Genomic DNA, 25,835 nt, shown 5'->3' with positions numbered 1-25,835 from the left:
TTTTTCTCTGTTTACTTGTATTTAGAAAGAGGTATGTATTTATGCCTGATTTGACTAATCAATACAAAATTGTCTTTTTAATTACAAAGGTCTATTATAAATTGATATAGGACCTTGCCTGAGTATTTCATAGAGGGAAACACCCACTTCCAGACCAGGCAGATGAAATAAAAAATTAATAAATTAACCTCTGGTTCAGACATCAGACTCCGAGTAATTCGGAGGAGGCATGAGATGGATAGGCAGGCTGGGAATGTCAAAATGCCCACTTACAGATAAGCAGCCACTGGGGCAGAGGGAATGGCTTTCTCTTGTGCCTTCTGAATGTGCACAGCTGTCAAGAGCTGTGGGCTGTGATCACAGCAAGTAAGTTGGAACAGGCAGGTGCAATGATAAAAGCAATTCCTATGGGAGGCTTATTTACACTGATGTCAGACGTCAGACTGGCAGGTGTGCCACAACAAAAGAGAGCTATGCAAGAAGCCCCTGACTGAGCCGCTCAGCCTGGCCTTTTCACTAGCAGCCTAGTTTGGGCCAAGTTTAACAAGACATCTCTTTCTTCCCCTGGAGAAGCTGCTGAGCTAGGAGACATTTAGTAAGAGTGGCTAGGCCGGGTGTGGTGGCTCACACCTGTAACCCCAGCACTTTGGGAGGCCAAGGTGGGTGGATCACCTGAGGTCTGGAGTTTGAGACCAGCCTGGCCAACATGGTGAAACTCCGTCTCTACTAAAAATACAAACATTAGCCAGGCATGGTGATGCATGCCTGCAATCCCAGCTACTTGGGAGGCTGAGGCAGGAGAATTGCTTGAACCCAGGAGGCAGAGATTACAGTGAGCCGAGATCGTGCCATTTCACTCCAGCCTGAGCAAAAAAGAGCAAAACTCCATCTTGGGGAAAGAAAAAAAAAAGATTGACTAAAATGGCAATGTTAATATTCCTGTATATTTACAAACACATCACAGTTTACAAAAGCTTTCCACAGACTTTGTTTCCTGTGAGTCTCACAATACCATTTGAATATATAGTAATGATCATTCTTTTTTATATTAAAGGAAATTGAAGCTCAGAAAGGTAATTGTTGAACTAGTATAGGCCAGTTGAAAAATAGTTTGGGTCACAATAGTTTAAATTCTCAAGCCCCTCCCATGGAGAAAAAGAAGCAATGTATTTGTGCTACGAGAATTGGAGTCAAGCAAATGTAATGTCCTCAGGGTGCTGCCAGCAAAAGACTTTGGGATGTGAAATGGGATGAGGCCAGAGAGCAGAAGGGGGTTCCCAAGGGAATCCAGGACCCTGACTCTTCACTCTTCTAGGGGAGCAGCTGGGGCCCAGGCCCAGGTCCAGAGTGAGCAGCACAGACTGATCAGCTTTAAGGCTTGATTGTTCTCTTCTCTTCAAAGCACTCGCTGGGATCTGGGGTCAGAGGTCTAACTGTATTTCTTGCAGATTCCTTCAGGCCACTAATGGGCTACTGGAAGAGCTAGCTTGCTAATAGCCTTCCTGCTTTTGGGAAGAGGAGCTTTTAAAAAAGAGGCATTTGCTAAGTGGGCCACTCTGGAATTCTCCATTTATATGAAAAGGGTGTTTGATATTCAAGAGGGTATTTGTCATCTGGAGGAAAGGTTAATTCAATTATTTTGTTTGGAGCTGAAAAAGATGAAGAGCCAGCTTAGTAATAGGCTTCAGGTCTATGAGGGGCCGTTCATGGGGAAGATGGCAACCACCTGTCTCTCCTCCAAGAAACGGAAGAAGAATCAGGCTTTTGCTGCGGAAAGATCTGAGTGAGACAGATGGAATGGCCTGTGTGCACTGGCTGCTCTTCTTGGCAGATTATCAGTGGATCTCCCGGGTGGGACAGCGTCAGGAAGGGAGCTTGTGGCACATGATTCCCTAAAGGCTCTTCTTTGATTTTATGACTAGGATTTGTGATTTGAGATAAAGCTCGAAGAGTAAAAGCCAAGGAAAGATGACGCTTCAATAGGGTTCCTGGCTACTGAGTATAAGTGATGATTTCCCTGGACCTCAGTTTTCCAATCTATATAATTGGATTACTGTTACCCGTGTGGCTCTTCAATCATAGAGTTATGAAGATGGACCAAGATAATGTAAAAGCGCACTTCAAACCACACAGCCCTGAGCAACTGAAAGAAACTATTTTTTCCTGGAATAAGTGCTGATTATTTTTCAAGTCTAGTGTGCACTAACATTTTTCTTCCTGCTTTGGATAAAGCTGCCAGATTGCTTTGGACCCAACCTTGGAATAACATGCCAATTACTTTCTTTGAGCTCTCAGACCTCTTCCTGCATGTGCCTCCTTGAACAAGTCCTGCTTTGCTTTTGTTACCAATTATTCATAGAATGGTGCCATTTAGGCATGAAAGGAAGGGGGCCTCCAAAGAATATCTTCTAAGCCAGGACCCAATCCACATTGATTCTCCTTTTATGAGTGGTGATCCCACTTCTCTTTGAATGCCTCTGATATTAGGAAAACTCACTATCTCATGTTAAAGCTTTTGCATTGTTTGAAATTTCAACTAGTGAACAACTCATGTTCCCTTATGTGAAGTCCAAATCTATTTCCCTGTAGCAGAGCTCAAAAACTGAGGCACATACAAAGAGAGGTAGCATAAGTGAATGACCTGGGCCTGGTAAAGACAAGGCATCATGGAGGAGGGTAGTTAACTTCTAAAGAGATGCCTTTCCAAAGCAGGCATCTGCTATTCACACCAATAGATTATTGCCCTGCAGAAATATGGGCCCAGAGTGAACAGATCCAGCACTTTGCTTGGACCTAGGGAAGTTTAACTTGTGTGGAGTACACAAAAGAATCACACTTCAAAGGAGGCTGTTTGGGGTATTGTTAAATACTAAAATTAAAAACTGGATTTTAATGGTATTCTGAAAAGAGGAGTAAGGTGCAACCACCTCCCTTGATGGAGTGCCTCTTTCCAATCCCAAGTGCAGAACCAATGGTGGCAGCCACAGTTGCCCTTCCGAAGGATGGGATTTCCAATCTGCTTAATTTTTTAAGAGACAATGGAAATCTTTATTTTTATGTACAATTTTAAAGTTTTGATGTTAGCTCTATCTTAAACGTGTCTTAAAGACTGTACAGGCCAAACAATATATTCTAAATATTCTCTGGGAGGTGAACATGGCCCCCACACCATAGATTTTCAATCTCTGCTGTCATAGTGCTGCCACAGTCTTAGTTCTACTCTCAGAGGCAAATGGAAACATTCCATGCCCTTCTCTATAAGAAGAACCTTCAGAAATTTGAAGACATTTCTGCATCCTCTCTGGGTATTTTCATCAACAGGGTACAAATAAGTAGCTAATTTTTACTTCTCTCTTTGTCAAAACTTCCATCCAGGTCACTATCTTCTTGGCCCAAGACCCTTGAAACTAGACTATTTATTAGAAGCAAAGGAGTCACACTTATGTCCATATTTGCAAGAGATAACTATTACCTTTATGAAAGGGGACTCTTGCTAAAGATCAGATTCCGATTGTAAGATTAGTTCGTTTATTAGCCTTAAATTACTCATTCTGGATATTTTGGTAAGGAGAGCACCTCCAGGCACATATTGCTGATTTACTTGTCATTTACAGCACTGCAACAACATCAATAAAACAATTGATTTTAAAAAAAAAAAAGAGAGAGAGAAAATTAGAGAATGTTATAACTGAAAGAGAACCTGGGTGTCATCTAATTAGCCCAATGGTGACAAATCAGTTTCACATGGAGAGCCAACTTAAATGGATAGCCAAGGATTCCTGGGAGTTGTGTATTGAGAACAATTCTGAAGAATTCTGGAGAAAGAAGACCAGGAAAAGGCAAGAGGGAAATGGGAGCATGAGTGTCACCTATCTTGTTAGGAGGAATTCTGACCTGATTCGGTCACTTTAGAAATAAAATGGTTGGAAAGTGGAATAAAATCTGTGGCAGACAGTGTTGGTCGGCTGGTCCAAAAAACCCTTCTCTACCACCATTTTCCCTAGAAGACATTGTCTTCATGTAGAGAATCTGCAAGAGATGAATAGTCCCTTTACCAGCATCTATTGCAGTTAGGGTTGACAACATGACATAGCCCTAGTAAACCATCCAGGAAGGGAACTTGGCTAGGAGTTCCCACTTTAATTAAAATGATACAGTCTAGCCTTTTCACCCTTCCACTGCTGGTGTGATGATGTAAAGCCTGGAGCAGCAGTAGCCATCTTGTGATCATGAGGCAACAGCCACACGATGAAAAGCAAAGAACTAAAGGTGTTCAAGTGAAAGCATAAGAAGTGTTTGAGACTTAAAAGTCTCCAGTAAATAACAATGCCAGCCACTATCCACCTTTAGGTATTCTATTGCGTGAGAAAACAATATCCTATTTGTTTGGGCCACTATACTTATCAGGATAGACTAACTGCTGTAAAACAACAACAACAACAACAAAACACCCAAATTTCAGTCTTTTAACATAATAATTGTTAATTTCTTGCTCAAACAAAATCCAGTGAGGCTTTTCTGAGTTGAGTGCTCTCGTAGGAGGCTGTTCTCCAACTGGTTCCTCAGCGATTCATGCTCCTTCCACCTTGAGATTGCTGCCATCTTTAATTTGTGGCCTCCAAGGTCACACCTATAAGAGTGTGGGAAAAGCCCCCTTAATCTTCTTAGTTGGGAAGTGATAGTTCACTTCAGTTCATATTCCAGTGGCTTATGACTAGACATATAGCTCCCCCTTAATGCAAGAAGGCTGAAAAGTGAAATCACTGTCTAGGAAGCCCTAAACAACTCCATACCAGGGAAGCGGAGCCCAAATCTCTAATGGTTAGCTAGCTCCCTCTGCCATAGTCACTCTTAGTAGTTTTTCCATTACTTGTAGCCAAAGGCATTCTTGATTTAAAAGCAGAACACAGCATGTATTGCCTATGCTCAGACAATATTTCTGATGCCCAAATTTCATTCAGAATACTGGACTTGAAATCAGGTGGCCTTTGTAGTAAGTGGAAGCCACTTTCCTTATTGTTTTGTTTTAAATTTTCAATTTTTGTGGGTATATAGTAGGTGTATATATTTATGGGGTCCATCAGATGTTTTGATTCAGGCATGCAATGTAAAATAATCACCTCAAGGAGAATGGGTTATCCATCTCCTCAAGTATTTACCCTTTGTGTTTACAAACAATCCAATTATCCTCTTTTAGTTATTTTAAAATGTATAATTAAGTTCTTAGTGACTGTAGTCATCCCATTGTGCTATCAAATAGTAGGTATTATCCATTCTTTCCTTACTGTTTTATTAGGGAGAAAAGAGGCATACAAGAACAAGTCATCTATAATTGCCAGCAATACTTTGAGAAGCATGTGGCATCTAGGGTGAACTCAGTAACAATATGGATGTTGAGTGAATTCAAGGGAAGGAAAATCTCAATAAGAATAGAAGAGTCCAAGACGGTTTCTTGAACAGAGACTTTAAAAGAGAAGGACTATGCCTTGTGCTTTTCATGAGTCTCTGCTTTTTCAAAACACATACACTTTTTCCGTATGAATTATGAATTATTCATTCATAAATGCTATTATTCCTTCCATAAATATTCATTGAGCATGGTAAAGGTGGCAGGGACTGAGTAAAGGTTTTAGATAAAAAATGGCTAAGATATAATCCCTTCCCCTTACAGTACTCAAAGTATAAGGAGAGAGAAATATATACCAGAAGCTTCTCTGCTTGCTAAAACCATGGGAGCATTGAAGAATGGAGGAAATTTGGCCTTGAGGGATGTACTGGAAGTTTTCAGTGATGAAAGGAAGAAAAGAAATTTTGAATAATGGAGATGGCATTAACAAAAGCACAGGGGTGTGCAGATTCACAGTAAACCCAGAGAATAGGGAGTAATCCACATTGCATGTATATGGCAGAAGGGCAGGAATGGTAGGAGTTCAGATTGGAAAGTCAGACATATTGGGTCATATGATGAAAAACCTTAAATGCTATATTAATTAAGAATGCTGTCAACTGTAGGTTACAAAACACATGATGAAGGCATATAGTTAGCTTGCACAAGAAAACTTGAGAAAGGCAACCTTAGAGTTTATATAGCAGCTCAATGACGGTCATGAAGATTTTTCATGCCGTTTTGCTTTATCCTGCTCAGTGTGCCAGTGATGTGTCCTGGGATGACCGACTGTCCTGGTTATCCCGAGACTGAAGTGTTTGTTCCCTAGGATGTGGGCTGTTTAGTGCTAAAAGTGGGGAAGTCCCAGGCAAACTGGGAAAAGTTAGCTACCATAATGTCTCCCCTTGCAATCACAAGATGGCTGCTATAGCCCCAAACATCACACAGAAAACTGCTCTTCTTTTCAAACACTTCTGTCTTATCGAGAAGAAAAAAGTCTTTCCCTGAAGTACCAGTAGACTTTCTCTTATATCTCATTGACCAGAACTGTGTCACAGGCCCACCCTTAGTCCAAAGAGGGAAGAGATCATTATAGTTGGCTTAGAACAAGCATAGTTTATCCTCTTGGTTTGGTCATATTGGATTCCACTGATACGGAAGAGGAGAAGCATCACTTGCATGTGGACAGCTCACAGTGTGTGCCACAAAAGCCATGGTAAAGCTTTTCGACCTCATCCTGAAAGCAGTGGGCTGTCCTCAAATATTTTTAAGCAGAAGGTGATAGACTCTACTGATGTTTTAAACTTGAAAGCAATATGATAACTAAATTAGAAGGGACTTGGAAATAAGACTGAAAGAAGAGAGATTCATTAGTAGGTTACTGCAATAATCCAAATATGAGAAGACAAGATTTGAACTAGGACTACGATTATAGAAGTGTAAATGAAGTGACAGATTTGAAAGAAGTGATAGGATGTTTATATCATATGATCTGAATGAAAACTGTGCACCATGTACAGATCAAGCTGTGGTTGTTTCCATTTGTGAATGAGAAAATAAGCGTACAAACATTAGAGGTGGCATGTTCAAGTTTCCCTCAGCTGCCAAACATTACCTGCCTGACAAAGCTTACCTCCCATGCTAGTAGAGTGAGATTTCCCCCGTTCTTTGGCTCTTTGACACATTCAACACCAGTTGGCTTTACTCTCTGGGGGGCCCCGCATCTACCTGGCGCCAGGTGGGTGTCAGACTGGGCAGGAAGCCTTCATTCTTTGCAGTTAGCTTTGGGGAAGATGACTGTAGCAGGATGTGTTGATTAATCAAATGTACCTTTAGCAGAGATGAGCAATCACAAGGCTGCACTATTCGTTCAAAGACTTAGCTCCCACTCCCAGGAATAGTCTTCAATTATTTTATGCATGGTTTGCAAGTGAAATCAGCTCATCTCCCAAAGACTTCTGATGCTAGAAAATTAACCTAATGGGAACTATAGTTTAGAGCAATGAATTCTTCCTTGTGAGTCATGAGAAGGACAATGAGGGAGGCATTTGGTGAGTGGTAACTTTAGTGACACTGTTGAGTGAGGAGTTGTGATAGGAACTAGCCTTTGTTATGCCTGTATTGAAGCATCTGATGACTGTCCATGGTAGATCTTATCTCATATGACAGTTAGACACTCATAAATGCAACTCTAAGGTTTTGTCTGTCTACCCCCATGAGAGTAGGGGTGATGCCTCATTTACTCACCACTCCCTTTCTGGAGGTTATCATAGTACATGGCATACAGGATATGCTCAATAAATATTTATAGAATTATTATTGATGAACTACTCTGTGCCTGTGCCTATACCATCTTTTTTAATCCTTCCAAAATTTTAACATAGGTTTTATGATCTCTATTTTATAGATAATGAAACAGATGCAGAGCTGGATAGTGAGTTAACTGAGGTCATACATTTAGTGAGTGGCAGAGCTAGGACTCAGACCCCAGGCTGTCCCTGGTTCCCATGCTCTTTGTTCTGTAAATGCAATTGGGATTTTCATTTCAGGTAATGATATTTCTCAACACAAAGAATCTCGGTGTTGATTTTGTTCTTTCCTTCGCTTTGTAGATGAGGGGGCTTTAGGCCCAGAAAGGCCAAGCAACTTAGTCCAAGTTAAATTAGTGCTCAAGCTCAATCTAGCCCAGCATTTTTCAACTGGACTTTGAAGTTGCCTCAAGATAAGGCAGCCACTAATTCAGATAGAGCCAGGCTTCCTGCAGGTTGGATTGAACCTATCTCTTCAGTGTGGCTGCATGTCTACATAGCAGAAAGGCATGAAAATTCTCAACCAAAGCAAGTTTCAAAATCTACATGGTTGTTTTCTGGTTCTCAGCTGTACCTGGCACAGTTTGCCTTCTGACTGAAGGAAAGGCAAGCCTCAAGCTTTTGGAAAGCCACTGCAAGCTTGCTGTTGAAAACTTCCAGGTTTGGATGCAATCTAGGCTCTGGTAAAGTACTTAAGCTAATAAAGGTCTAACGCTTCCTCCAGACTCCCTGCAAGCGCCTCACTGGCTCAGTGTGCGCAAACCTGGAGGAGAACGCTGTGTCCGTGGCCTGGACAGCCTCACACACGTGATTCTGGCTGGGCGCTGTACCAAACCAGGGCCTGTTGCACTCAATCCCTCCATTCTGTCTTGCCACTCTTCGCTCTAACATGCTACCCAAGTCTCTTCATCAAAAATGTGGTTTATACTTCCCTGAACTTCCTTCCATCTGGGAAGCATATTACCTGCACTAGGTTAAACCAGTTCAAACTAAAATCATTGAGAAATCCTCAGGTTCAACTGGCATCTATTTGCTCATCCTCTTCTTCCTGGGCCGAGTCACTTTCACAGTGCCAGACTCTGTGCCAGGCATACTATGCCAGACAGCTGTGAGTGACACTTGAGTGGGGGAAGAGATCGTATCACAAGACCTAGTGCGATCTGGGGTCATTTCTTTGCAATTCAATGGACTTTGTCTTCCTCTGGGGTCCAGCTAGGACAAAGATGACTGCCTCAATCCACACACAGTAACCCCAGGGGACCAGAGAGTATCTCTTTCAGGAGCTCTCCCTTAGGAGCAAAACATTTCCTTCCCCAGAAGCCCAACAAAGTATCTTCTGAGGTCTTATTGGCCTGACTTAGACACGTGCCTATTTCTGAGCCAATCCCAGGGACGGGGACATGGCAAAGATGATTGACTCAGACTTGATTTCTTTTTAAAAATAGATGTTTTGTTCCCTGCAACCTAAAAAGTCAGAACTTCCCGGTAAAAGCCATTTTGTATTCAGATTTCTGCCAGAGCACTGTTGTTTTATTAAATTGATTGTTTTCTCTATTTTTATCATCATTATCATCATCAGCATCATCATCATTAGGAAGGTGGATGTATTAAGCAAATCAATCATGAAGGAGAGAATGGGCAAATCTTTAACAATTGAGAGGTAGATTTCTTGCTGCTTCTAAATTTCAAAATTTCTCATTTTTATTCCAGCTTGAATTCATCCCGCAGGCAATGGGATGTCATCAAATATTTCTACACAGAAGGTGATAGGCTGTCATTTAGGTCGCAGTCATTCAGCGTGAGTCAAATCTGACAGAAGGTCAAAGCAATCAAGATGCCCTCAGGGGACAGCAGTTTAAATCCACATAAAGCAGATTGTTTTGAACGGGCCGGTCCCCCTGGATGTGTAGTCTGATTCAGGCTTGCCAAGGGAGCCTGAAGGTGCCACACTTGTGGGTAGTAACCTTCTCCCCAAGTCGCCTCTGATTCTCACCACAGGGACTCACACAGTGGGGTGGAAGTGAAAGCCCAAGGTCATGGCTCTGTGCCAGAAAGAAAGGGGACACATTTCTTTTACGCTTTTCAGGAGATACGTTTGGGGTTTTTGAGTAGCCAAGGAGAATTTGACAATTCTTGTCTCAGAAATAGATTAGCATCTGCATCAGTGGACTCAGTAGAGCAAATGGCTTTCCCAGTGTGGGCGGGCACCGTCCAATCCATCCAGGGCCTAGATAGAACAAAAAGGCAGAGGAAGGAGGAATTATCTCTTTCTGCTTGAGCTAGACATCCATCTTTTCCTGCCTTTGGACATTAGAACTCCAAATTCCCCAGTCTTTGTATCCCAGGGACTTACACCAGAAGCCCCGGGGTTCTACACCTTGCAGAGGCCATATTATGGGATTTCATGGCCTCCCTAATCTTGTGAGCCAATTTTCATAAAAAATCTCCTGTTATGTATTGAAACAGTCAAGCATCGCTTAGTGACAGGGGTACATTCTGAGAAATGTGTAGTTAGGTGATTTCATCATTGTGTGAACATCAGAGAGTGTACCTGGATGGTATAGCCTACTACATACCTAAGCTATGTGATATATCCTATTGTTTACAAACCTGTGCAGCATGTGACTGTACTGAATACTGTAGTCAATTGTAACACAATGTTAAGCATTTGTGTATCTAAACATAAAAAATTCACAGTAAAAATACAATATAAAAGGTAACTGATACATCTGTGTAGGGCATTTACCATGAATGAAGCTTGCCAGACTGCAGGTTGCCCTGGGTGAGTCAGTGAGTGGTGAGTGAATGTGAAGGCCTAGGACATTACTGTACACAACTGTAGGCTTTGTAAACACTGTACATTTAGGCTACACTAAACTTACAAAAGAAATTATTCCTTATAATAAATGCAGTAATAAATTAATCTTCAATTACTGTAACTTTTTAACTTTATGACTCTTAATTTTTTTATTTTATAATAACGCTTAGCTTAAAACACAAACACATTGTACAACTGTACAAAAATATTTTCTTTCTTTGTGTCCTTATTCTATAAGCTTTTTAAAATTTTTTACTTTTTAAATCTTTTTGTTAAAAACTAAGACACAGACACACACATTAGCTTATGCGTACACAAGGTCAGGATAATCAATATCACTGTCTTTCACTCCCACACCTTGTCCCACTGGAAGGTCTTCAGGGGCAATAACATGCATGGAGCTGTCAGCTCCTAAGATAACAATGCCTTCTTCCAGAATACCTTTCCTGAAGGTCCTGACCACAGCTGCTTTCCAGTTAACTTTTAAAAAAATAAGTAGGAGTACACTCTAAAATAATAATTAAAAGTATGATACAGTAAATATGCAAACCAGTAACATCGTCATTTTTCATTATTAAGTATCATGTACTGTGCATAATTGAATGTGCTAGACTTCTATACAACTGCAATGCAGTGGGGTTTGTTTACACCAGCATCACCACAGACACATGAGTGATGCATTGCACTACAACATTATGAAGGCTATGACACTGACAGACAGGACTAGCTGGATTTCCTAGGCTAAGAATTCCTAAGCCTAGCTGGCAAGGTGACCGCATCCACCTTTAAACATGGGGCTTGCACCTTAGCTCACACCTGACCAATCAGTAAAGAGAGCTCACTAAAAAGCTAATTAGGCAAAAACAAGAGGTAAAGAAACAGCCAATCATCTATTGCCTGAGAGCACAGTGGGAGGGACAATGATCGGGATATAAACCCAGGAATTCCAGCCGGCAAGGCTACCCTCTTTGGGTCCCCTCCCTTTGTATGGGAGCGCTGTTTTCACTCTATTAAATCTTGCAACTGCACTCTCTTCTGGTCTGTGTTTGTTACAGCTCAAGCTGAGCTTTCGCTCGCCGTCCACCACTGCTATTTGCCGCCATCGCAGACCCGCCGCTGACTTCTATCCCTCCAGATCGGGCAGGGTGTCCACTGTGCTTCTGATCCAGCCAGGCGCCCATTGCCGCTCCCGATCGGGCTAAAGGGCTTGTGGTTGTTCCTGCATGGTTAAGTGTCTGGGTTCATCCTAATTGAGCTGAACACTAGTCACTGGGTTCCATGGCTCTCTTCTGTGACCCACGGCTTCTAATAGAGCTATAACACTCACCACATGGCCCAAGATTCCATGAGGCCAAGAACCCTGGGTCAGAGAACACAAGGCTTGCTACCATCTTGGAAACAGCCCGCTGCCATTTTGGAAGCAGCCGCCACCATCTTGGGAGCTCTGGGAGCAAGGACCCCCCCCCCCCCCGCCAACAACATCACTAGGTGATGGGAGTTTTTTAGGCCCATTATAATCTTATGGAACCATCATAGTATGTGTGCTCCATCATTGAAAAGTTCTGTTTTTCTGGAGAACCTTGACTAGTACGTTGATAAATTGAATTTTAACCAAGCAATTATGTTTAAATGTTGACTTTTCTGGAGATGAATATGAGGTCCATGTTAGCTCCTGGACAGGCTACTTTAAAGCACTCCTCTCTGACCTGTCAAGTAAGACTTGGTCTCAGAGGCTGTGGTTCTGAGTGGTGTACCCCCATTTCCTAACTTAGTGACTTTGAGTAAATTACTGCTACTTTCTAGGCTTCAGTTTCCTCAGCTGTGAAATGAAAACAAGACTACTTCTCACTTAAAGAATTTGATGACATAAAATATCTAAGACTCCTATGGCTCACTGTTTTTTATTCATCCGAGAGGCCCATGTTCTTCCTAAGTAAGTCTCAGTTTTCTCACTTGTGAAAGGGCGGATCTGCCCTGTTTGCTGTAAACAATAACCCTGGATGCACTCCTGAGCACATGGTTACTAGGATGATACCCTGAGAGATCAATCTGAGGTGCACCATGGTGAGTGAAGCTGAGCAGGCAGGGATGTGGAGCATTCTCCAGGATCCATCTTACCAAGAAGCCAGATGCTCTGCTCCTTCCAAAAGCCAATTTACACTGCAAAGATTCTCCGTTCAAAGTAAAGTCTTGAGGGCCATTGTTTTCTACGTGTATTCAATTGTTGCTGAGGGGACTCTATGAATGGCTCCCACATGGTTCATCTTCTAAGTCGGAGATTTTTTTGAACTCTAAAGTCAGCTGAGGTTTGTTAATCATGTTGCCTTTCTTTTCCTAAAGAAAAAACATGAATGCAATTTTAAAAAATTCAAGTCAAAGTCTCTCTCCCCTCAAGACTTCCTGTCTATAACTGAAGCCATCTTCCTAAAATTAGCAAAGCATTCCTCTTGCAACAAAACAACAGTCCCCCCCAATTTTTTTTTACAAAAAAGGGGGGAGCAGTCTCCTTTTTGGACAGGAATTTATGTAAGAGAATTGGACAGGGGAAAAATTGAGCCTTTATCCAACTTCAGCAATAGCTTCCCCATGAGCCCAACCCCTGCCTGTTATTGGAATTATACCTCAATCACTTCAGGCAAGGGCTTTACAGAGGCAGAAACTTAGATCAGTTGAAACCAGATGCTTTAAATCAGTGATTCTCAAGCTTGAGTGTACATCAGAATCTTCTAGAAAGCTTCTTAAAAATACAGATTGCTGGGCCCCATCCACAGTGTTTCTAATCAGTAGGTCTGGGGCTGTGCCAGATATTTTGCATTCTAATAAGTTCCCAGATGATGTTGATGCTGCTGGTCCAGGTACCACATTCGGGGACCAGAGCTCTAAGTTAACAGTTTTCAGTCTACAGTGAAGTTTTGAGAAAAGAAGCCATTCTGACCAGAATCACTGGGACAGGCAGTTGACTTCTGGTCTTGGAAGGCACAGCTGGTCTTGGGAAATCTGGGTGTTGGCATTTGACCTCAGTATGGCCATCTTGGCCCATATAGGGGATACTCAGGGCACGTCTGTGATTGGCCTTCCTATGTCACTGTTTTAATTATGCCCCACGGGATGCTCTGGTCTCTTCTTTCCTCCAAGGGACTGTATGAGAATTGAAGTGGGAAACAACGGTTTTTGGCATCAATGAGGTAGACTTGGGTATGAAACTAGGCTCCTCTGCTTACTAGATGTGTGATCTTGAGCAAGTGAAATAACCTTTCTGATTCTGTTCACTTGTTATCAAATATGGATAATAATATTACACTATTATAATGGCTTACACACCTGGCTAAGGTCTCTATCCTCTCTCAAATCTATTTCCCCCTTGACAGGCCCCCTTCTTGGTAATGACACCTCCACCCAACTAGCAGTTCACGACCCCTGGAAGCTATTTTTGTCACCTCTCTCTCTGTCTCACTTCCAATCAATCACCATGTACTGTCCATCCTACATCTGAAGTGTTTGTTGGTCCTACACACATTTTCCCATTTCCGTTGTTTCTCCTCTCGTCTCCCCCAGACCAAGCCATTGGCTCTGAATTCAACTACAAAACATAGCTTTTGGCTTATCTTACCAGTTTCCATTTCATGTAGGATAAAATATAAAATCTGTAATGGAAACCACAAAGGGCCTACAGAGTCTTCTGGCCCTGCCTGTCACTGATGAGCACCTCTCACTTATTGCTTCTTTGATTCTCTGGGCTGCACTCAGAGGCGCTGGCCTTAGGATCGTTGACTGTGCCAAGTACTTTCCTGCCTCAGGGCCTTCACACAGGTTGTTTGTTCTGCCTCTTATGCTTCCACTTCATAGATTTTCCAGTCAAGCATTTGTATCTCCTGTTTCTCCGCCTGGATCCTTGCATTCCCAGATCTTTTACTGAATCCCTCCCTCACTTCATTGAAGCCTGCTCATATATCATTTTCCCAGTGAGGCCTTCTCTGACCATCCTATCTAGACTATCACCCCTAACCCCATCATTCTCAGTCCCTTCACCCTGCCTGAATTCTTGTGTAGTCATTATCATTAACTGACATAAGACTTCCATGTTTGCCTGTTGAGCATCTCCTGAAATAGAAGGTAAATGCCACAAGAGCCGAGATTTCGTCTACTTTGTTAATTGATATATCTCCAGGAAGTCAAATGGTACCTGGCATGTGGTTGATGCTCAATAAATATTTGCAATGAATGATGGAACAAATGGACCGGTACATGTATGTACATGACAACTATTGTTACTGACATCTCTGGTAAAAGGCACCTGGGCAGGGTCCCTAACCATGGAGTGTTTTCTCAGACACCGATTGCCAATGCAGTCCCCAAGGAAGAGATGAGCTAAGCACACTTTAGATGCTTGGGAATTATTGCTAAACCTTTATCTGGGCTCTTTGTATCATGTAAGCTACGAGGACTTCTTTTGCTTACACAGACACATGCCCGTGTTTGTAGCAGGGTGTGCTATGGCTTTTCATATGCCTGGTTCCCACTTGGCCTTTTGTGGTAGGAAGCAGCCCTTTCAGTGACAAGAGGAGTCCCCAGACCCCACTGACTACATCTGCCATTTGAATATGACTTCCAAGACAAAGAAGTAATCCAAAGAGAAAAGTGTTCCACATAAGATTGAAAGCCATTTGAGTCTTCCTATTGGATTCATGGCCCAATTTCAAGTTATAGACCCATGTCAGAATATCTTCACTTCAGGGAAATCTGGGAAAACACTAAGGAACCGTGTCATGTGCCTCATGACTTAGGCTATGGCTAACTCCACCCAAAGGTAGCCAGGACATAGACTCACCTGAGGCCCAGAAATGACATTAGCCAATCAGATTTTTACTTTTGGGAATTTGAACTGGAAAACACAGAGAAAATGGGGTTGCCCATAAAACTGAATCTGATGCAATAAATAGCATCCAGAAAGTAGACTAAAAAGCATAAGGAGTCATAACCAATCTGGATCTAAGACGCATTTGATTGTGTAGAGTAGGTAAAGGGAAGAGAAAAGGAAGAGGTAGCTGGTTTGCCATGAGTGAAGTGAGACATACAAATCTAGATCTAGAAACTCCTGTTATGGGGGACCTGCTTCCAATATTCTATTTGTCATGAGAGACTCATAGATCTCCAAGTCTGCATGTATTGATAATGCAAAGGTTTACTGTCATAGAGTGTCCTGACTACACTCCATAGTGCTGTCCTCTGACTGAGACTTCAGGATCACATTACCACGTCCCCCAAAAGGGAGATTTAGGTGGGTCCCTAGAAGCAGAGCCTGAGATCTGGAATCTTGTGATAGTGATTTATTGAGGGAATTCGTTTTGGAGAAGGGTAATGAGGCAGATGGGCTAGTACAGTAAAGGCAAATTAAGCAAAGATATGCTTCTTAGACTAGCTTCAGCCTGCTCCCAAAGGGAGCTTGTGAACATGAATTATACTACTGGGTTAGTCATTCACAGCTGGCTGTCCCTCAGAATGAGGAGATCATGTAATTCCTCTGAGAGAGGTGGTTAAAGTGATTCTCTGGAGAAGAGGAGAGCTGTGAGTTACTAGCAGCCAATCCTTCCTGGGGGAGAATCGTGAACATGGAAAAATTAATATTTCCATATGGGTGTGGCTCATTTCACTTCCTCTCACATTCTATTGGCTAAAATAAGTCACATGGCCATGTCTGACCTCAAGAGGATGGAAAAGTACAGAAATACAAGCTACACCAAGTCCCTGGAAGGAAAAGAACCAGAAATAATATGAACAGCTAAAATCTCTACCACAAAAGCTGTCCTGAATCCTATTCTGATCTATGTAAATCCCAACCATACTGTGGTCCCTGTTTTTTTTTTTTTTTATTCCCACCTGATGTTTGATTAACACTAATACCACAACTTTATTACTTGAGTTCCTTGCAATTAGAGGAACTGAAAAAAATGTATAAAATATTCATCCTTTGGAAACTATCTAAAGATTCAGTAACAAAATAAAGTACATAATGGAATTTCCATAAATGTAATATGATGCAAACATTTAAGAAAAGTCACATTTTGAGTCAGGTGCAGTGGCACATGCCTGCAATCTCACCACTTTGGGAGGCTGAGGAGGGCGGATCACTTGAGGTCAGGAGTTTGAGACCAGCCTGGCCAGCATGGTGAAACCCCGTCTCTACTAAAATATACAAAATTAGCCAGGTGTGGTGGCAGGCACCTATAATTCCAGTTACTTGGTAGGCTGAGGCAGGAGAATGACTTGAATCTGGGAGGTGCAGGTTGCAGTGACCTAAGATCGCACCACTGCATTCCAGCCTGGGCAACAGAGTGAGACTCTGTCTCAGGAAAAAAAAAAAAAATCAAATTTTGAGAACTTTTCTTGAAATAGGACCATATAAAGTTAAAAACATAAAAAGGATGCAGGACTGAGTGTACACATAACTATATATGTCTACCCCATATATGTGGAAATAAATGAGACTGGATGAAAATAACTGACAATGCTAACAATGATTAAAGACAATTTTATATAAGTTGAATACAATTTTGCCTCCATATTTTTACAATGAATTTGTTTACCATTATTCTAAGAAAAAAATAAATATAACAAAAGTGTTTTTCAAAATTATTTTATTAATTTGAAGTTTACTTTTTGGAAAACCTGGCCAGATTTTTACTTAAGTATAAATAGGAGAGAAAAGCTTTGTCTTGTATTTCTCAGGACAGGAAATTATGGGATGAGAAGGTTGATTCTAAGCAGGAGATATGAGTTGGTGGTTCTAAAATTTGGTTAGGACTTAGCTCAGTATTGAAATTGAGTAGGACAGAAACATCATCTTCTTTAGCAAAAAACCATAAGTGCAGTGATATCAACTGTGACCTTCCCTCTTATTTCTGGCTGCCAGATAGCCTCTCAGAGACAACTGAGGTCCAAACATTGGTCTTAGCTAATAAGGTAAATTCAATTGTTAGTTCATTTTCTGTACCTTTATTTCCCTTTATTTCCCCATCCCTACATCTCCAGTGACCTTCTCTCCCTCTCCATTCCGCCCTTTGCTCATCTCTCCTTTCTTCTCTTTCTTTGTGTTTCTTGTCTCCTTTTCTTTTCCTCCTGCAACGAACAATTAGTGACTGCCTCCCATGAGCCAGAAAAAGAGTTAAGATCATCATCCCATAATTCAACCTCCGGACACACAGGGAATGATACTAGCAGACTTGTTAAAATATCATATTTTATGCCTTTATCCTCTGTTGACTTCCAGAGAGGGTTCTAGTCCTGAATACATTAAATACACAAGGGGAAGGTGAAAATCACTGTGTATCTGAATAACAATATATTTGCCGAATACATTTGCTTCATCTGTAGTTAGTCAATAAACTAAACTGTTTTAAATTTCATTAGTTTCATTGATGATCCCTGATGGCTTACCATCATTCATAGATAATAAAGAGACATAAAATTATTAGTAGCAGAAAGAAAGAAAAGGAAAGAAGAAAGAAAGAAAAAGAAAGAAAGAAAGAAAGAAAGAAAAGAGAGGAAGAAGGAAAAGAAAAGAAAAGAAAGAGAGAAAGAAGGAAAAAGATAAAAGGAAGGAAGGAAAGAGGAATTTAGAGTACATAAATGAAAGAAAGCCAAGACTGACATTGGAAAAGTATATAACGAAAAGCCTTTTCCTTTGCTGTGACTGGCTACAAAGTCGACTTCATTTTTTAGTGGCCAAAACAAAAAGGGAAATATAGACAATTCACCAAGTATATTACATTACAAACTGGGAATAAGGGAAGTATAGACAATTCACCAAGTATATGACGTAAAAACTGACCAGTTTGTCAGAAGAACTATTTTTAATATTGAAATCAGACAGGACCTCAACTCCATGTGTAATGAATGAGGTCATCTACAGCAGCCTGACAGGGGACATGATGGCAAATGTCATCAGCCTGAAGCCTCCTTCAGTATAGGCTGACGCCAGCCCAGCAGAGCCTGCCATAAAAGCCAATCTGTGGAGCCCTCTTTGGATGCAACCCAGGCCCCCATCATCTTGCTAACCTGGTTTAATTAGTGAGAGATTTCAGAACTAGAAGAACAAATTGTTTTTGAATAGATCTTTCAGGTGATTGGTGCTGCCTTAATGACTGAATTGTGTATAAATATTTTGTATTCAATAAAACATATTGGGCACCAACTGTGTATCAGATATTGTGCTAACTGTTGCAGCAACTCAATCGCTTCTCAGTATTTAAGAACCTGAGACTCAGTGCAGACTTTTCAACAAAAAAGAATGAGGTCACTTGAATAATTTATTCACATACGCATCCAACTATCCACTCATTCATTTATTCTGCCTGCAAATATGTATTAAGGGTCTCCTATATGCCAGGCACCATGCTAAGTGCTAGGGTTAGAAAGATGAATAAGACTCTTGCCTTCAAAGAGTCACTATCTAATGATGGAGAGACACCATGTTCAGCTCCCTGCTATACTGAAGCTGTATACCAAGAACTATGGATACACAGAGGAGAGAAATAATTGATACATAAGTTATTTTTTTAGTAATTAATTCCCATGGAAGCAACTGGCTTAGACTGATAACTTTCCTTAAGTAGGATTGGTGGTGAAGGGAGAAATAAAGTGTACAAGACTTTGGAAATGAACAAGGATGGAGTAGAATGCAGGAAGTAACAGCATGAGCCCTAGCAGCAGATGAGCTTGAGGACTCCTCTGCTACTCAGTAGATATGGGACCTCAAGGCAATCATAATGCTGGTGCATTATGATCATCTGGTGTCTAATGCAGCACCCTGTCCAAAGCACTGATTCAAAACCATCTACGGGTGCTTGTATTATCATTCCGTCAAGTCCACCTTGCATGAGGATGTATTATTTGAACACCAGATGGGATTTGGATACTAAATCCTTTTGCAGGGCCCATAAGGACAGAAATAGATTTGACTGCAGAAGGACTGGCATCCAGGGCCTGAAAGATCATTGTGATGAGTGGGTCACCAGGCTTTTTTGTGTCCTCAGAGAGACAGCACCTGTTACGGTACCGTGAGTTGAGTGCTCACTACCCTGAGTGTTAGCACCTGTCCTGCTCAGAGCAGTGCTTTTTGCAGCATGAGGGGCTAGGGGTCTCAGGCTTATTTTCAGCTGTAGCCTCATCAATTTACTTTGGTGTTTTATTGCCAAAATATTGATCTGCTTGGGGGATTAAACAGCTCAGCACAATTTTTTTTAACCTTTGACCCTGATAAATTTGGAGAACACTTCTCTTCTTTACCAAGCTTTCTGAATTGTTTTAGAAAGTAGATCATCTGTCTATCTAACATCAATAAGAATAACATACTCTTTTATATTATTATATGTATATAATAATAACAATAATGTCTAACTTATTGGAAGCCTATTCTTTGTCAGGAACTATATATGCTTTACATGTATTATTTCATTGAATCCTCACTGTATCCCTGTAAGGGAGGTGTTTTTAGATGAGTCGACTGAGGACCAGGGCTGCTAAATCAATTGCTCAAGGGCAAACAGCTGGAGTGGAGCTGGGATTAAATTTAGGGAGTCTAAGTAGCGTCTGGCTGTAATAATTAGGCCTTTATGTATCTATGCTGTTGTCTATATATGTACACTGGAATCTGTATCTCTATCAGCATCTGCAAGTGTATTACACATAACTCTCTCTCTCTCTCTCTACCTACTTTGTATATTAAATGAAATGTTTGTAAAGCTTGGTCTCGTGCCCAATATATTGAGGAGTTGAATAAGTAGTAGCTATAGTCAGCAGTACCCTGTACAGGGCTATGTCTGTATATATTCTCCAGCCATGGGCGCTATAGCTTGGTGGTTAAAGAAACAGACCCAGGCTGCCTGAGCTGTCTGAGTTCAAATCCCAGTGCTGGCACGAATTATATGTGTGATCCTGGGTGAATTGTCCTCATCTGTAATATGGAAAGAATGATTACTATGTAGTTGTTAAAATGATTTAAAGGAACAATGTGCACACATGGTGTGTACCAGTATTACCATCATCATCAGTGTGAATGGAAAGTGAAGCTTCTAAAAGCAGGCGATCCTTCAGTGACCAGTGCAACCCAGGGGTGAACTTGTTGATTTTGGTGGGTCTCGCACATGTTCTGGCTCTCAAGTTTGAGAAATGAAGTTATGTGAGGCATGTCAATCTGGCCTCTCTACCCCCACCAATCCCATGGGAAAGAGATGTGTCCAGGCCAGCCACACAGGTCACTGGGTACAGATGCCCCCAGCCTTTGAAGCCCTGAGCTGATGGGAAGTGAAAGCACTGGCATCCCACTGGGCAACTGTTCTGCCAAAAGTTCACATTGCTGCACACTTGAGAACTTCCTGACCAGCTGACCCAGTGTCAAAGGGAGCTGAACCTCTTCTTGTCTCCAGTCCTGAAATGGAGTTGTGGGCAAATGCTTGCATTCACAGGACAGCACAAGGCATCAATGGCCTGATTATGTCAAGACATTTGAAGACAAAGCCAAATGGAACTTCAAAAGACTTAGGCAGGCCTGGGATCCCCTTTCAGAAGTCAGCAAGTTCAATCACTGATAAAGATCCCTATATTGGGTTCACATTTTGGCTTTGAAATTTCAGCTCAGATGGCAAATGAAATCCTTTAATGTGTTTAAACTTTTGGTAGAACTCTATTACCCTCTAACTCTTGCTGAAAAAGACATTATCTTTTGCATGTTGCATGAAGAAGGCTTCCCTTTTAATGTCACTTCCACATTTCTATTACAGTGTTCACAGAGCTTTCATAAATATGTGAATATGTGCATTTCTACACATATTTTCCCCTCTCAAATGAAAGAAAAGAGTGGAGAATTGGAAGCCTTAATACATATTTTTTTATTATATAAAGGATTGCATGTTCCTTGGACTGTGGAAAGGAAATACTTTCTAGCTATTTAGCTTGCCAAGTCTAGAATAAAGGTACGTAGAATCTTCTGAAATGATTTTTAAAGGAAGGAAAAGATTTTATGAAATGGGTTTTAATAAAGGCACTTAGGGAAATATAACTCAATCTAAAATATATTCTTACTTCCTGCCTATTTTTTTAAAACAATTTTATGTTGTATTTCATTTTTACACGTGGATGTGTGTAATTCACCGTTTTGGGGATGGGATCAAGAGGTTTTGCTAAAGTCAAACAGGTTTTTAAAAACTTTTATTGTAAAATAAAACAGACATAAAAAGTTGTACAAAACAAACAGGTAGTGAATTATAAGACTAACACCCATTCAGATAAAGAAATAGATGTTTGTGAAGTATCCCAGAACATGTCACCTCCCTCGCTCCAAAAATAACCACTATCCTGACTATTATAATAATCACTTCCTTATGTTTCTTTATATTTTTTTACTCAAGTGTACATCCTTAGCACTGTGTATTCTTATTCACTTTTAAAAAATTGGTTGTTTTTAATTTCCTTTTAATCTACTGATTTTCCCTCCGTCTCTTGCTCTTGCTTGTAATTTATTTGTTCAAGATCCTTGATGGTTTGATCTGTAGAATTTCCCACTATCTATATTTTGCGGATTGTGTATTCATGGCGCACATGAGTACACCATGAGTACATGTTTCTCTGTCCTCTGTGTTACCTACAGATCACAGCCTCTGGATCCAGAGACCAACAAAACATTGACTCAGTTATTGTCACAAGATCACAGGAAGCAGCATGTTCTTTCATTAGATGGCATAGGACGGGCTGTCTCTCTTTTTGTGATATCACAGCCCTTGAGGCTTAAAAATGGTGACATTTAATTCTATGTCACATTTTACTTTTTAGCTGGAATAATGTATAAAGAGATCCTTCCCTCATCTATTGTTTTGTTACCCAGTTGTGTATGTATAAAAGTTAGGACAAATGCTTGATTCCTTCCCATTACTTACCTGTTTTCAAGATAACAGATTGTTTCCCTATAACCCTCTAAAAGTGACTAATTAGATTTTTTTAATGTGTCATTATGAACCCATGACTTTAAACATACAGAGTTTAAATACAGTACATTCTTATCTTTATTAAACTCAAAGTGTCCCATCTTTGGCCAGTGGAAAGCTCTTAAGGTTGGCAGCTGAGCTGTTTTGACTTGAGCATAGTAGTCTTTAGTAGCATCTTTTCTATTTGGTAGGATAAAATGTCCTAGGTGCACATCCCCCAGCTACACACATGCAGACACACACACACACACACACACACATCGCCAGTTGTCATTACATTTCTTGCTGCAGACTTGGAATCAGCAATTTATCCAAAAAACCGTGGTTTCTTATTGTAGGAAATAACATTTGAAGATCATAATTTGGACACTACAGTTGCTTATTGTAACTCGATTAGTCATTGTTTCTAGGTGTTTTTAGTAAATAGAATTGATAAACATATTTAAATGTATCAATCATAAGTTTGTAGTAGTCTTTCCAATTGAAATTCAGAGCTGGAGGATTTTAATTATCCCTTCCATATCATATATGTATCTGCTTTTTCCATGCCAAATACCTTGGTTCCCAAGGACACAGTGAAGGAGACAATGAAAATATCCCATTATTGCTCACTTGCTTTATCCCACACTACACATTATAGTCAGAATAACAACACTCATACTGCCACTACCAATTATAATTACTAAAAATAGCTTTTCTAAAAAAAGTTGGAGTTTCACTTTTATTTAAGATGGAGAAGGCCATAAAAGAATACATTCCCACCCTTAAAACAACAACAAAGTCATGGCATCTACAAATCTTATTATTTTAGTCCAACAGAGATCTCAGGTCTTAACACAACAAGGTAAACTGGATTCCAAAGACTGGTTATTCCTTCTGAGAAGGAATGGGACATCCAGAATGTTTTACCTTAGACGGAATGTGGGAGGAGGAGGAGGCAGGCATAAAAGTAGATAAGAACAACCAAAATTGTATCAACTTCTTAAATGTAAGTGTGGGCTAATGTGATGGTGTAGAAGTGCTGGGAGTCCCAGAGACAGGGGAAGTCTGTGTGTACTCAACAGCTCTTCTCCATGGGCCTCCACAGAGTACTCATGAGAAAGATGGGAGAAGGTAGGAGACCTGAGAACATGCTTCTCCACGGTGAAGAAGAGCAGGGTTTATGAACGATCAAAGGCAGCACAGAATTGCTAGGAGCAGCTTATCCACTCTGGACCCTGCAGGAGTGCATGGTGATGATCAGTTGACACCATGGGACAAGCAGAAAACTCTCCCTTGACCAGGTTTCATTTCTGATACAAAGAAAAAGTCCTCTGCTGCTGGAAGAAGCAATTTTACTAGAATATTTCTCATTATAGTTCAGTCTCTGTTGTTATTCTCAGGTACACAGGATTTTCTTTCAATATGTAGTTTTGAATGTTATTTAATTTTAGAAAAGTTTTCTTGAATTATAGTTTTTGGAATTTGTTCTGTTCCCTGGTTTTAGTTTTCTTGATAGGGGACTCCTGCTGTTGGATCTTCTTTACCTGTCTTCAATGTTTGTTACATTCTGTGGAGTACTTTTCAGCTCTTCATTTGGTTTTGATTTCTTAAAACTTTCTCATTTTTCCTACCTTCTCTGAAGGCATCATATGGTGTTTATTTGTTGTGTGTTTCTTATAGTTTAGTCCTCATTTCTAAAATATTTTATTTTATTTTGAATTATTTTTTGAGTTTTGAGGTTTTCTAATTCTGATTGATTTTATTCTTACATGTCTTATATACTTTTCTTAATGTCTTTTACTAATTTTAAAATAATAGATCATAGTTTTGATCTCCTCTGTGGCATGTCTTTCTGGTAAATTTTCATTGTCCATGGGGATGTTGCATATGTCTTACTCCCTTTTCTCTTAAAATAACTTTTTTTGAATTGACCTCCATTATTTTCTGTGGAAAATTAGCAAAATTGAGTTCTGCTCATTTCTAGAAGGTGGTTCTCTTCACATACTATTCCTAACTTTATAGAACTCACTCTTCTGTAATTTTCATGTGGTATTGAAAACATAAAGATACATGAAATTTATGAAATTTTCTGTTTGATTTTTTTCCTCTCCTCTACTTTCATCTAAAATTTCCCTTACCTTGTCATTCTTGTCTTGATCTTGCTAAATTTGATTTCACTCCCAGCATTTTTTCCTCAGTGTGAGACCCTGTCCTGAAAGGGAGAACTGGCTGCCAGTTTCAAGATTTCATAGAGGGTAGACCACCCCAGGATTTTCAGTCCTTTCTGTAGATCGCTTGTATTCACCCCTATTCCAATGGGTCAAGTCCCTGTCGGTGTCAGCTGCTGTTCCCAGACTACCCCTCTGTGCTTCTCAGAGAACACCCATAGGCTGACTGGGGTTCTCCTGTTCTCATGTCCTTGGTCATCCTGTGGATTCCTTTGCTTCTTTAGCACAGATAGAGAATCAATGCAGGTCTTGTGGTTATTGGCATTTTCCTCTCACCCACTGTATTTTTGTAGTTTGAAAGTATGCCTTATTGCTTAGATTTTTGCAAATACAGTCCATGGGTTTTGTTTTTCATTCCTAGTAGATCTGTGACAATTTCAGAAGATCTAGAAAGTATGCTTCCACTGCATACTTTCTAGATCTTCTGAAATTCCTTTTAGAATATTCCTCTTAGAATTCTTTATCTAGTTATTACTAAATAGCTGCTGGATAATTCCCCAAACAACTTTGTCTTTATTAAGTATATTTGGTTGAATTCCAACTTCCTTTGTTTTTTTCCAATTAATCTGCCCTTCTGGGGGATTCACCCGTTCATTAAACATTCCCTGAGGATCTACCACTGTGCACCACGTGCTGGAGATTCAAAGGTGAGTGAGACTCAGTGAGGTTGTGTGTGGCTGGCTGTAAATAATGACCTACATGAAAGAAGGACCAAAGAACAAAAGGCCAGGTTATTATGGACTGCTGGGCCTGGTTTTTCTGAATAGGACAGAACTGGCTTTTACACTACTCCTTGACTTATTTATTTCTTGTGATTTTCTTGGAACATTGTCTGAAAGCCTAGGTACCTAGCAGAATGACCCCCTTGCCATCACTACCACCACCCTCCACCATTATCTTTACTATAATAGTATACATGGGCAGAGGGATAATCAGCATAAAAAAAGAGGTGCTTTTGTATTCTTCCATCTTCACAATAACCCTGTGAGACAAGATTATTACAGGTGAGGGAGCAGAGGTTCAAAGAGAAGGCTATTCAACTCAGTACATGACTGAGCTAGGATTTAAAGTTTTGTGAGTCTATTGCAACGTTCTTCTTCTTTCCTCCATAGCCGGATGCCTTTGTTGTTTTTC

Source organism: Colobus angolensis, unplaced genomic scaffold (assembly GCF_000951035.1).
Source record: "Colobus angolensis palliatus isolate OR3802 unplaced genomic scaffold, Cang.pa_1.0 Scaffold10, whole genome shotgun sequence".
Taxonomy (NCBI): Eukaryota; Metazoa; Chordata; class Mammalia; order Primates; family Cercopithecidae; genus Colobus; species Colobus angolensis.
Note: the sequence above shows the minus strand (reverse complement) of the source record.